Below are 13,857 nucleotides of genomic sequence, written 5' to 3' on the forward strand. Positions count from 1 at the left end.
ATTTATTTACAATTTAAGTCCATCCACTTTTATTTCTATACTCATTTAACCCTTTTACTAGTAGAACTCAACTTTTACACTTTCTACGATTTAGTCTTTTTATTTAATTAACTATCTAAATATTAAAATTTCTTAAGGAAACTCTATTACAACATTAAGAACATTCCATTAATATTTATAAAAATATTTATTTCGGTTTATAGAAACGAGGTCCCAATACCTCTTTTTCTAAAACCACTTATCTTTAGGTTCATACCACTTGAACTTAATTGATCTTCCATGTAACAAAAAATCATTAAATCAAATTTTATCAATACACCATATAATCTTCGTAAATATTAAATAATAAATTTTGTGGACCCACACGTCGGGTTTGTGGCCCCCGAAACTACTGTTCCAACACTTCAAAGAAATGGGTTGTTACAAATTTCATACATAGAATGTAAAACATACAAGCTTAAAAAAACTAGAGGAAGGTTTCACATACATAAGTTCGTACAATAGTATGAGTTTGCATAAAAACACGGGTTCACAAACTACCTAAGTTCACACGTAAACAAAACATCATGAGTTTGCATGCAATTGGTCTTCACAATAAAGAGTTCATTCATGCAAGGGTTTTCATGATTTAATAGGGTTTGCTAAATAGTAAGGTTAATGCTCCTAAGGGTTCGCATCCACATAAGGGTTTGCAAACATACAAGGGTTGTAGAAAATAATTGTAACAACCCGTTTTCAGTGAAACCAGAATAGTGGTTTTTGGACCACAAATTTGACATAGAAATATTAATTTTATTATAATTTTAATGTCTACAGCATGTTAGTATTACCGTATAAAAATTTTGTTAAGAAATTTTTTTGTTTGCATGCTTAATTCGATAAAAATGACTAAATTGCAACATGTGCAAATTTTGAGTTCTATAAGCTAAAGGGATTTAATAGCTACGAAATTAAATGGTTAGAGGGTTTATGTTGTAAATAAACCATTGTTTTATTAAGTGGACTCTTATGGACATCTTTTAATAATTTTAAAGTAAATGGTAAAGGTTACTTTAGTAATTTCATAAATAAATTAAAACAAAAATACGAAAAGATGGTATCATCTTCTCTAATGCATCATCCACCAAAATTTTAATAGGAAAAAAGCCATTAGAGAAGTTTTCATATTAGACCAACCTTCCAAAGCTTCCATGGTATGATTTTTCGTCCCATTTTTAATTATTTCTATGTTTTTGGAGTCGTTGTGGCTTAATCTAGCTAACCTAGGGGCTAATTTACAAAACTATTAAAAGATTAAAGTTTTTTCATGAGTGAATTTATGTTGTTTGTGAAGTTCTGTTAAGTGATTTTTGATGAATTCGTGAATTAGGGATTAAATTAAAAAGTTAAATATTCATGGTGTAATTTGTGAAATAATGAAATGTGTGAGTTGCTATGAGCTTGTATGAAATTCGGCTAGGCTTGGGAAGGGTTGAAATTGCATGAATTGCATTTTATGAGCCTAAGGACTAATTTGTAAAGAAATCAAAACATTAAGGGTAAAAGTGTATTTTTGCAAAAAAAATGAATTTGGATTGAATTGAATAGAATATTTATTAAATTGATTAAATTTATTCATTTAGATCAAGATTGACTACGTACGGCTCTAGATTGAGGCAAAGAAAAAGCTTCGGATTAATCGACTACATTTTTATGTTTATCGTCTAGATAAGTTTGTACGTTAAAATAGCGTTTTAAATTATGTTTTAAATGTTATTATTTTATATAATGTCAAATTGTGTTTAGGTGAAAAAAATCCAAGTGGCGTATCCACAATCATCGGCTATCAAAATAATGAAAAGGGATAGTGACGACCATCAACAATGAAAAGGGATGGTGACAACCATCGAACAATGAAAAGGGATAGCTTCGGCTATCGAATTGTGAAAAGGGATAGCTTCGGCTATCAAAATATGAAAAGGGATGGTGACGACCATCAACAATGAAAAGGGATGGTGACAACCATCAAATAATGAAAAGGGATAGCTTCGGCTATTGAGCTGCGAAAAGGGATAGCTTTGACTATCGAGCTATGAAAAGGGTTGGGACAAACATCATGATTTTATTTGTGTGTACTTCAGTAAGAATTATCGATGCAACTTACTTCATTACTATGGAAGGTAGTAAGTATGTGATATCCATGGCAATGAGAAGTGTAAATTCACTTGAATTAAGTATATGAATCATTTATTCTTATGTTGAATTGATACATATGTAATTTAAGATTATGCAACGTATTGATAAGCATAGATTATATACTACGAACTTACTAAGCATAACATGCTTACCTTGTGTTTATTTCTCTATGTTTTGTAGTTAATTGGAAGCTCGTTTGGGTTGGAAAGTTGTCGAAGACCTATCACACTATCCATCAGCTATATCAGTAGATTTTGACGTTTTTAAGTCTTGGTTATAATGGCATGTATAGGTGTTTTGGTTGATGTTATAGCCATTATGTTTTGGCTTGTAAATTTTCTATTTTGAATGATGAAATGGTGTTAAGTTGGCATGTATATATTTGGCCTTATAATGGTTTTTTTTGGTGTTTATGGAAACTATATGATGGAAGTTAAAATGGTAGTTAAACATGTTTGTTATAAATTCTCTTTTGATATGTTTGAATGTTGTGATTTTGTATATTGGTTATAAATGACATACATGGCTAATGGTGCTAGGTGTTAAATAGCATATTAGGTGCTTTTGGTGTGAATTTGATTGGTAAACAAAATGGTAAGTTTTGGCATAAATTTAGTTATATGTTAGTTGAGCTTTTGGCCAAACTATGCATGTAGTTATATATGTTTAATTGTGGTGACTGAGGTGCCTTTTAGGCATATTGGTTGTATGCTTATGTACCTTATTTGAATAGCCTGATTATGCATGTTTTTAGTGCAATTTGAAGGCTTGTTTATATGTCAAAAATTGATTGTAGGTAGATGCATGAATGGGTGAGAAAATGACTTGGAAATGGCCTATTTCTTATCCACACGATAGAGACACGGGCATGCGTCTCCACCGTGTGTGACACACAACCATGTGACACGATCGTGTGTCCCCTGTAGCTTACAAAGGGTTGCAAGTCAGGTAGTTACATGGCCTAGCACACGGCCTAGCACACGGGCGTATGGCTTGGCTGTGTGACCCAAGTCAGAGAGTTACACAGGCACAGACACGACTGTGTGTCCCTACATCGAATGTCCACACGGCCTGAGACATGGGCGTGTGTCTCGGCCGTGTGAGTCACACGGCCTGGCCACATGGCCAAGTGACTCCTGCAGTTTGAAAATTTTCACCTTTTTCCAGAAAATTCTATATGTTTCTAATTTAGTCTCGAATTGTTTCTAATGTGTTTTTAAGGCCTCGAAGGCTCCAATAAAGGACAATATGTATGTCTTTGATTGGTTTGCTATGATTGATGATGTGAATTAAATTTTTTAAATTTTTTATCGTTTTGAATTGAAATATCCGATAATGCTCCGTAACCATCTTTCGGCGACGGATATATGTTAGGGGTGTTACAATAATACTTCAAAATAAAACTGGCTTGTATATGATATTAACACATACTTTGGCAAAATTGAAATAATACAACATGGTACGCATGCATGGAGAAATATAGAAACATCAAACTTTTCTTCATGCTGAAAAGAAACTAACAACAAAGGTTTAACTTTACGGTTCGCAAAACAAAAATAAACTTAAACTTTAAGGAAGTTTTTTAATAACAGAATCAATTTATGATAAATCTAAACCCATGTAAATAAAACCCCATCACATATTTCCTAGGTTTGCTGATATCTATTTAGGGATGAGCATCACCAAGTCATCTACCTGACCACTGTCATCCGTGACCTACTTTCCTGTGAAGTAAAAGAGGAATGGGTGAGTTCATTGCCAACTCAGTGAATAGAGTATGCTTAAAATACAAAGTTTAAAATAGAAAGAAGACTTAGTCTAAAAAATCATATCACGTGCTAGGTTCGCGGTGAAGGTGTGAGACCCAGTTCACAAAACCTACTTGTCATAAAATCACATAAGTTTGAAAACAGTTTCATAGGTACTTCCAGAAAATCGTACTTAAAAACTTATCTTGTTCTTATTTGAAAATGTATCTTATGTAGCATGAAACATGCTCAAATACTTGTCCTATTGGAATGGCTGAGAAACATAAAATATGCTCTCGCACTTATCTTAACTTACTTATCTTATCTTATCATTTCCTATTTTGTTGGATATGCAGATCTCCTTAAAACGCCTCAAAATGACTCAAAGAGTCTTTAACATGTCCCAAAAGTGTAGCATAAGCTAAATAAGAATGACTGAAAGAGTCCTTATCTCTCCACATGTCCTAAGGCCTCAATGCCCAAATCAGAAAACTTATATGTGAGTAGTCATAATCCTTTAGTATACCAATATATCCAACATATAAGCTCAAAGAGGAGCTCACACAGAAACTTATCACATAGAGCTCACATAAAGAGATCGTAAAAACATAGCTTATAAAACATAGGCCCGCATAGGAGCACGCGTAAATATATCTTTAAAACATTGCTTAAAAACATATATTGAAAACAGAACTTGAAAACAAAGTATCAGAACTCAAAAACAGAGTTTTATAAGGAAAGCTTAGTTTAAAAATGAAGTTCTTGGAAACATAACAGTTCACACACAAGTTACAAACCCTGAGCATTCATACTAAAAAACATAATAGATAATACACTTATGACAATTCTTAACCACTCAATGATAAAGCTGAGAATTTAAACGAGTTTTGCTTTGCCTTTATCCTTGTTGGTAGACGGTCCAACTGGTTTCCAACATACATAAACACGCTTAGATTACTTAAACAGACAAAACTTACAGAATTCACACATGGAAACGAACCTAGCTTTCTAAAAAATCAACCCTAACAGGATAGAGGCTTACCTTGATTTCCATGAACTTGGTTCAGAACAAAAACTTGACAACATAATATCAATAATAGAATTTTCATGGAATAAGGTTTGTATTTATAGGAACTAAGTGACTTAGTGATCTTAGGATACCCAACTTGACTTAGGAACCCTAGTTGATTTAGAAGAAGGTTACTTGCGTGAAATGTATCCTAGATACACAATATCTTTATTTCCTAATTTGAATCTGACTCGAATTTTGACTAGCGAACCCCTAGTTTACAAATAGACTAGTGAACCCCAGCTCGCCAAACAGATCGGCGAACATAACTTTCAACAAATTTTGGGTGAACTCCTGGCTGAAACTCTTTTAGTGAACCCCCAGTTCGTCGAAACATTGGCGACCCCTCACTTACAAGGTCAAAAATTTTAGACCCTCGGGATGTTACAAATACCATCCGTAGAGATTACATGAAGAAGAAATCCCACTTCACGAAGCCAAAATTCACATTTACTGAACTTGGTGTATAGTCATTTTTCTCGTAATGTTTGCAACATAGTCCATAGGTGCTAGGCGTGTTCAACTTCATTTCTCGAATATATTAAAATATCATCAATAAACACAACCAAAAAATGATCTAAGTATGATTGAAACACCCTGTTAATTAGATCCACTACCAGAGCATTAGTTAAACCAAATGACATTACTAAGAATTCGTAGTGTCCATACCAAGTTCAAAAAGTAGTTTTTGATACATTTGATTCCTTGACTTGCAATTGATAATATTCTGATCGGAATCAATTTTCAAGAATACAGTGGCCCCTTTCAATTGTCAAATAAGTCATCAATGCACAACAGTGGGTATTTACTCTTTATAATAACCTTGTTTAATTGTCGGTAATCAATGAAAAATCTCATGGTTCCATCATTCTTTTTAACAAACAAAATCGGTGCACCCCACGGTGATACGCTCAACCTGATGAATCCACGATCAATCAATTCTCACAATTGGGCTTTCAACTCTTTCAATTCTATCGAAGCCATTCTGTACTAAACAATTGATTTTAGAGTAGTTCCAGGCATTAATTCAATTGCAAATTCCACTTCTTTTTTCGACGGTGACCTCAATAATTCTTCCAGAAAAACATCTGCAAATTCATGTACAATCGAAACTTGTTCAATTGTTGATCCTGTCACTCTTGTGTCCAACACATGAATCAATCTCGAAGAGGTGATCATTTTTTGTATGAAAGTCGTTCTAATTATACCCAACGAGAGTCATTTTGTGCTGATTCATTTGCAACATCTCCATCCTATAATGAAAGAGCGAGGCAAAAAGAAAAAGAAATAAGAAGAAAAGAAAGACAAGAAATGTTGATGAGAGAAAATGAGCATATATGGAATGAAATCGAGAGATGAAAAAAAGAAATGAAAGAAAAGGAACAAGAAATCAAAAAAGTGAGAGAAAAAGAAAATGAAGAGAAAGAATTCGAAAAAGAAATTGAGATTGAACAAGAGTGCGAGCGAGAAAATGAAAAAGAAAAGGAAATGAAAGAAAAAGAATATGAGTGTAAGATTGAAAAAGAAAAAGAAATCCAAAAAGAGAGTGAGGTCGAAAATAAAATTGAAAATGAGAGAGGAAATGAAAAGAGAAAAAAATAAGTTGAGATTAGAAAAGAAACGAGAGAAAAAGAGATAAACGAACCAGAAAAAGTGAGGAGCATTTCAACTAATCCATATGAAACTTGTTCTTGTTCTGTTTCTTCTTTCCAGGTGCCCGAGATATCAAACGATAATTTTCAACTTCACTACCTTTTCGATGAAAGACATTTTCATATGGTCAGTATAGGTAAGGTTGAAGATGAAAACGTGCCCCAAGAGTTCAAAGGTAAGCGAGGTGAGGAAATGTTAATGATCGAGTCACGACCACCAGGTTGGAAAATTGTTGAAATACTTTTTAGTGACTTAATTTCTAAACGCTCTCCTTATTTTGGTTTGATTAATTACTACTCCCTGAATGTGGTTGATTTTTGTTCCAATCAACAAACCAAAGATTTAATTTTGCGTGATGACGGTTTTTCACGAAAGGCGATTAAATTTTTCATTTGTGACAATTTTGTGCACCAATTAACGCTTTGTAGAAAATCCATGAATTTGTGCAAGTATGAATTGATGAATGTAAAAAGTTTTAACTGTTTGTCCCTGTGTATGAAAAAATCCCATTGGTTTAACGTGTTTGGTTTAATGAAATTTTTGCTACATTTTGTCATGAATACTCAAAATCAAGTTTTTAAACCCGGAATCTATTTTGGTTCGTTTTATGGGAAAGTCAAGCTTCATCAATTTTGTGTGAACAATTTCTATTGTTTTGATAATTGGGTGTTGAATAAGGAACTGAGGTATGAAAAATTTGATTTCAATTTAAATTCATTCCTTAATCCATTTTTGTGTTTGTATTTGAAGTTCGTATTTCATTTCGTTAAGGTTAATTCAGCCACAGAGATTCGACTAGACTACATTTCCGAGGAGAGAAGATTTATGATGATCGACAAAGGTAAAAATGATCCTTGCTTTTTCATCCCTCAAGGTAAACAAGGTATGACTTACGAGAACTTTAAAATTTCTCTGCCCTATTCGGTTGGTAATAAACTTTTTGTTGAAGAATTGGTTGCTGCAAGGTATTTAAATTGTGATGTGTTTAACTGTTCAGCTTTATTTAAAAATGAATCATCTGTTTTGCTTGATGCTGATGATGCGATTTTGGAAGAACCAATTGTTCAATTTTCATTGCAAGGATTATGAATGTTCTACCCAAATGGTACTTGGGCCACATATTTGCTCAAATGAATTCTTGATGATTTGTGATTACTCATTTAAAATAATTCCTTCGTTTGATGAGACTTTGTATGGTGAAGATGTAACAAAACAGTTTGGTGGTTTGTTTTATTTGTGTTCGATTCCGTTTTATCGAGGAAAGATGAGTAAGCGGAGCTATGATCGAGTGAACCAACGGCTCCACTTGAGGACAAGTCGTTCAAAAGAAGGGGGGAATGATACGACCCTGGCCAAGGACGCCCTTGATTTCAGCTTGAATTGAGCTCTTCAAGCTCCATTTAGCTTGGTTCAGCTCACCGAATTTTATTTTAGCTCACATGAGCTTAATTCAGCTCGTTTGAGCTTGGTTTAAATTCAATTCAGCTCATTATTAGCTCTTTAGCTAAATTAATTTTATTTTTGGAATAAATTAATTATTTAAGTTAATTAGTTAATTTAGTTACACTCTTAATTACTTGTCGACTTATTACATGTTATAATTATGTTGTGTTAGTGAATTTAATTAGGTGGTGGATTATATTTAATTTGTCTTAATACCATTTAGTTCAGCCAAATATACATTTGCACTTAATTTAGTTCATGTTTTTCTTGTAGGATGGTTGAATGCATGAAGGAGCATTAAAGTCCAAGTGCATGAATGGTTCAATACAACGTATGGGAGTATACATGAATGGTGAATACATGAATGGTTGGATTCATGGATATGGCTCATTTTATGATAATTCAAGGTGTTTATTCAGCCAAGAAGAGCAACTAAATTCATTCTCCAAAAGTCGGCCGATGCACTTCCCAAAACAGCACCTATCGTTCACATTTGGAGTTCACACCAAGGACCATTTGGCTGATCATTGTTCACACTTCCAAAGACTTTTCCAACTCCTTTTCACACCTTCAAGGCTGTTCACGTTCACCTTTAATGCTGGTCTCTTTTCAGCCAAGAATTACATTTTAATGAGCTCATTTAAGCTCAATTGGTGAACCTAGTCTGCCGCCATTTCTCCAAGTGCATTTGCTCTTCTAGAAATCGCCCTTGAGCTTCAAATTCAATTTGAATTTAGCTCCAACAATTTAGTTGTTATTTCCAAAATTTTCTAGCATTTTCTAACCTAATTAATTACTTAGACATTAAGTCTTTGTTTTGGCCATTCGGTACCTATTTGAACACTATAAATAGTTGTTCATTTTCATTGTAAAAGGACTTTTGACTTTTGATCATTTGAATGAACTTTGTTCAAAGAGTGAGTTTTCTCCTCTCTAAATTCGTACGAGTTTCGATCTGACTTATCTAGTGTGCTAGTGGCGTCTATCGTTCTCTTTTGAACTTATCACCTTGCTTTGGTGTGCCGTTCAACCCTTCTACAATTTCGTAATCCAACCTTGAACCGAATAGAAATCGGGGTGACACTTTCTAGTGTTGAATCGTTTCTGGTGTTTAAGCTCATTTATCCATTCCACCGAATATCCTAGATTTTACCCAACTATAATATCTTTTTACAAAACCGAGCCTTCATTTATCCAACTTCCATTTTTCTTATTTTTATCATTAAATCGAACCTACTACCCCTTATAAATTTACCATCTCCTTAGCCAACCTTTTAAAACCATTTGAAAGCTTCTGCATCTTTAGCCTTATTTCATCCTATTTCCGATAACTCAACTATTCCTCGTCGACGATCGGGCAATTACGTGAAACGACTCAATTAACCCGGGCCAAATCGCATCAATAAAGAAATGTTTTTGATTTCACAAAAACCCCTCTTTTCTTCCCGTCCAAACCCTAGAATTAGTTTCAATTGATTTCGTAATATGTTTTAATTATTTGTTGTTTTGTGTTGTTTGATAGATTCAGTTAATTGGAAGTTAATCTTGGGGCTTAATTTTGTGTCCTTGGCTTCCAAGAACAACTATTCATAAGTTTTTTGATTCTTGGCTGTTTTTTATTGATTTGGAGATTTTTAGTTTCCAGATCTAATTGATTCTAATTAAGTTTTGCTGTTTCGTTTCAGATCCAAACGTTTAGAGTTTTCGTAGGCGTTTCCCGTGACTTGACAACTCGATCTTGGTCCGCGACCAACCATCTATCATTTGGTATCAGATTTTGGGCGTTTTGGGTGTTCTTGGTTGATTTCTAAACTGATCACTATTTTTTAAACTACAAAAAGTAGTTTTACCTAGAAAAATTTTTCAAAAAAAATTCATTTGAGTGGGTAAACGTTATCCGATTGATCTAAAATTTTACATACATATTTTTGCACTGTGATTGAATATAAAAAAATATTTCCTGAAAAAAAGTCAATCGAAAAAGTCAAAAAATGAAAAAGATGAAATCCAATAAAAAAATTAAAAAAGATTCATCGGGTTGATTTTGGTGCCCAAACTTTCTAGATCAAAAATTCAATATTTAAGGACATTCAAGATTTAATTTTGTGATTTTTAGAGGTCGGGAACACCTCGAACGAAGTTGTCAAGTTACTCCGCAGTTTTTTAGGTTTTTCGATTTCAACAATTTTTATTGATTCTTAGCTGTAGGTTTTCATTTGTTTGCCTTTATTCTTCCTTTACACTATCTAACACCTTGTTTCTTGTGTTAGTAGGATTTTAAGGTGTGCACAATTCTTCCTCGGTGCAACACAAATTAATTGGTGTCTCGTCAGTTTTGGCATCTTAGTGCAAATTAGGACTCTTTGGCAGTTTCGGTTCATACACTTTCTAATTGGTTGATATAGACTCTACTAAAGAACTCACAAGACTGAATTCTACCTCATTGAGAATTTGATTTTTTTTTGAGTGACTAACGATGAGGTTTGCTAATTTTTCTTTTGAGTGTTGAGTATTTGTTTTACAGGTATTTCAAAAAAAAAAAAGGAAAAAAATAAGATGGTAGTCTGTCGCACCCTTAACAACCAAATGGGAGACGATTGTGATAACCAAAGGACCAATATTTTCCATTCTAGGTGTTTTATAAAAGGTAACTTATGTTCACTTATTATTGATAGTGGGAGTTGTTCGAATGTGGTTAGCAGCTATTTGGTGGATTCCTTAAAGTTACCTTGTATCGAGCACCCTAAGCCGTATCTCCTTCAGTGGCTTAATGAATGCTCAGAAGTTGAAGTTACAAAACAGTCCTTGATCACTTTTAAGCTTGGGAATTACGAGGATGAGGTATGGTGTGATGTGGTCCCAATGCATGCGGCACACTTGCTCCTTGGATGGCCTTGGCAATTTGATCATGATGTTACACACCAAGGCAAGCTTAATAGATACTCTCTTGTGTTTAAAGGCCGAAAATTCACTCTTGCTCCTTTAAATCCCAGTGATGTATATAAAGATCAATTAAAAATGATGAAATTTTGTGAGGGCGTGAGGGAGAAGGAAAAATAAAAAAGACAGAGAGAAAAGAGGCTAGTAGTGAAAAAAGTCAAAATTTAAATGACCCAAAGGTGAGTGAATCCGCAAGTGGTAAAAATAGAGTGAAAATTTTAATTGCAACAAAAAAAGATGTGCGGAGAGACCTATTCAATGAACAGCCTTGTGTCCTTGTGAGGTTTAGGCAAAATTATTTATCTCTATCTAACATTAATGAAAATTTGCCTAGTGTGTTTCAATGTTTTTCGCAGGATTATGAAGACGCTTTCATACGATCAACATAGGCAAAGATGAAATCACACTACATGAGCCCGAAGGTAAGCGAGGTAAGAAAATTTTATCAACCGAGTCCCGTGCAGAATTGAAAATTATTGATAAAACTTTTGGTGACTTAATTCTTAAAAGATCCCCTCATTTTGATCCAATTAATTGTTATTCTTCGATTGTGGTTGATAAAGTCATTACGAAAGGAAGCATGAGTTGTTATTCTCTTGATTTTCCTTGTGTAAAATCCGCGAATTTGTGCAAATTTGTTTTGGTGAATAAGATAACGAAATTTGCCAAATTTGTTTTCAATTTATACTCGTGCCTTAAACAGTTTAGGTGGTTGTACATGAAGTTTGAGTTCCATTTGACAAAGGTTAACTCAACAACAGAGCTTCGACTACACTATGCCCCCGATGAGCGAAGGTTTGTATTAAATGGAAAAGGTAAAATTGACCCCTCTTCTTCTGCTTATAAAGGTAGGATGCTTGAAACTTTTGAAACAGTTTTGTACTCCTCGGATAGTGACAAAGATCGTGTTGATGATATAATTTTTGTAAAACACTTAGATCAAAACGTGCTTGACTGTCCTATTTTATTTAGTGATGATCTATCTGTTTTGATGGTTGATAAAAAGATTCTTGTTTTCGATAATGCATGTGTGAGTGAACCTATAGACCGTCGATTACTGCATGGTATGATTGTGCAACTCTGTGAACTGTGTGAACCTTTTCAAATACCTACTTGTGATGATTACGTTTACCATTTGATTTATTACTCGCGATTTATTCATGGTTTGTGGAAACAATTTGAGATGATTTAATGCCTTAAAACATGTCCATCTTTGTTTCGAATATTTGATGAGGCATTGGCAAGTAAATTAGCTTGTTTGCATGGTAATCTGAATCTATCCATTCGCATGCGTTATACTTTTTTTGTTATGCTTATGATTGGACTACAAGTTCTACTTTCAATGTGGCTGACTTATCTCTATTTGATTTTTCAGATTTGAGGACGAATCTTTTTGAGGAAGGGGGAATGATACGAGTCACAAAGGCCTTAGATGCGTATACGAAGGAAAAATAAAATCAAGATTCACTTTCTTGTTTTCAAGAAAATCAAGAAACCGAATCTTGGTCCAATTTTGCTGTTTTGAGCGATTTCAAGAATCAAGAAAATCAAGATTTCAAATCTTGGAAATCTTGGTCCAAGAAACCGAATCTTGCAACTAAGGTGCATTGGATCTCAGTTACGAGCATTAACAAGCCAATTTTGGGAGAGAACGGATTACAAGCCCAAGTTCTTGAAGACACGGCCCAATAAGATGTTCCAAACCCAATCCTGAAATTTAAATCAGACTTAGTTGAAAATCAGACCAAATTGTCAAAGTGGCCCAATTTGTAAAATTTTAATTCTTTAAATACTTAGTTTTAATTTTTAGACTTTATAAATAAATTTCTATGTAAAAATTCAGCCCAAAGAGGCCCATTGAAGGCCTTGGACGAAATTCCCTTGAAAGTAAAAAAAAATAGGTTTTTTTTTAGTTTTCCTATTAGGACTAGGAAAATAGTTAGAAGGCCTATATGTATGGCTTGGCCAGCCACCCTTATACACATTACACATTACAATACATTAAAATTTCAGATTTTTGCTGAGCAAAAATTCTCTTAGAGTTTTCTCCAAGAATTCTCTCTTGAGTTTCTTTAGAAGTAGTTTTAACAATCTTTTTTATTGTGGAAGCCATCTTCAGCCTTCTTCTTGCCATTGTTCTTCATTGGAGCGGAGATTAAAGTCGTTTGAAGGGAGTTGTGAAATATTTCGGGATTTCAAGGCTTCTTAGGACTTTATCTTTATTTTCTTGCTGTTCAATCTCTTTTAAATTTCTACTTGTGTCAATTTTTATTAGCTGTTGTTTGCTGTTCTTGTTGCGTTTCAGCCTTTCTAAAACTCCAAGATCTGATTCGGCACTTCCTTGGACATAAAGAAACATTTTTGATTTCACAAAAACCCCTCTTTTCTTGCCGTCCAATCCCTAGAATTAGTTTTAATTGATTTCGTAATATGTTTTAATTTATTTGCTGTTTTGTGTTCTTTGATAGATTCGGCTGATTGGAAGTTAATCTTGGGGCTTAATTTCGTGTTCTTAGCTTCCAAGAACATCTATTCATAAGTGTTGTTCTTTATTGATTTGGGGATTTTTAGTTTCCAGATCTAATTGATTCTAATTAAGTTTTGCTGTTTCGTTTCAGATCCAAACGTTTAGAGTTTTCGTAGGAGTTTCCCGTTACTTGACAACTCGATCTTGGTCCGCGCGCAACCCCCTATCAAATATATTTCTTGCTAAATTTATTTTTGAAGAACTCCCACTCTACTCTTTCCTTTGGAACCATTACGATCAAGTAACACCCTATACCCGACCTAATCGCCAGGACTGGGGACCAAATGTCATAACTAAACCGT

This window comes from Gossypium raimondii, chromosome 10, assembly GCF_025698545.1.
Source record: "Gossypium raimondii isolate GPD5lz chromosome 10, ASM2569854v1, whole genome shotgun sequence".
Lineage (NCBI taxonomy): Eukaryota > Viridiplantae > Streptophyta > Magnoliopsida > Malvales > Malvaceae > Gossypium > Gossypium raimondii.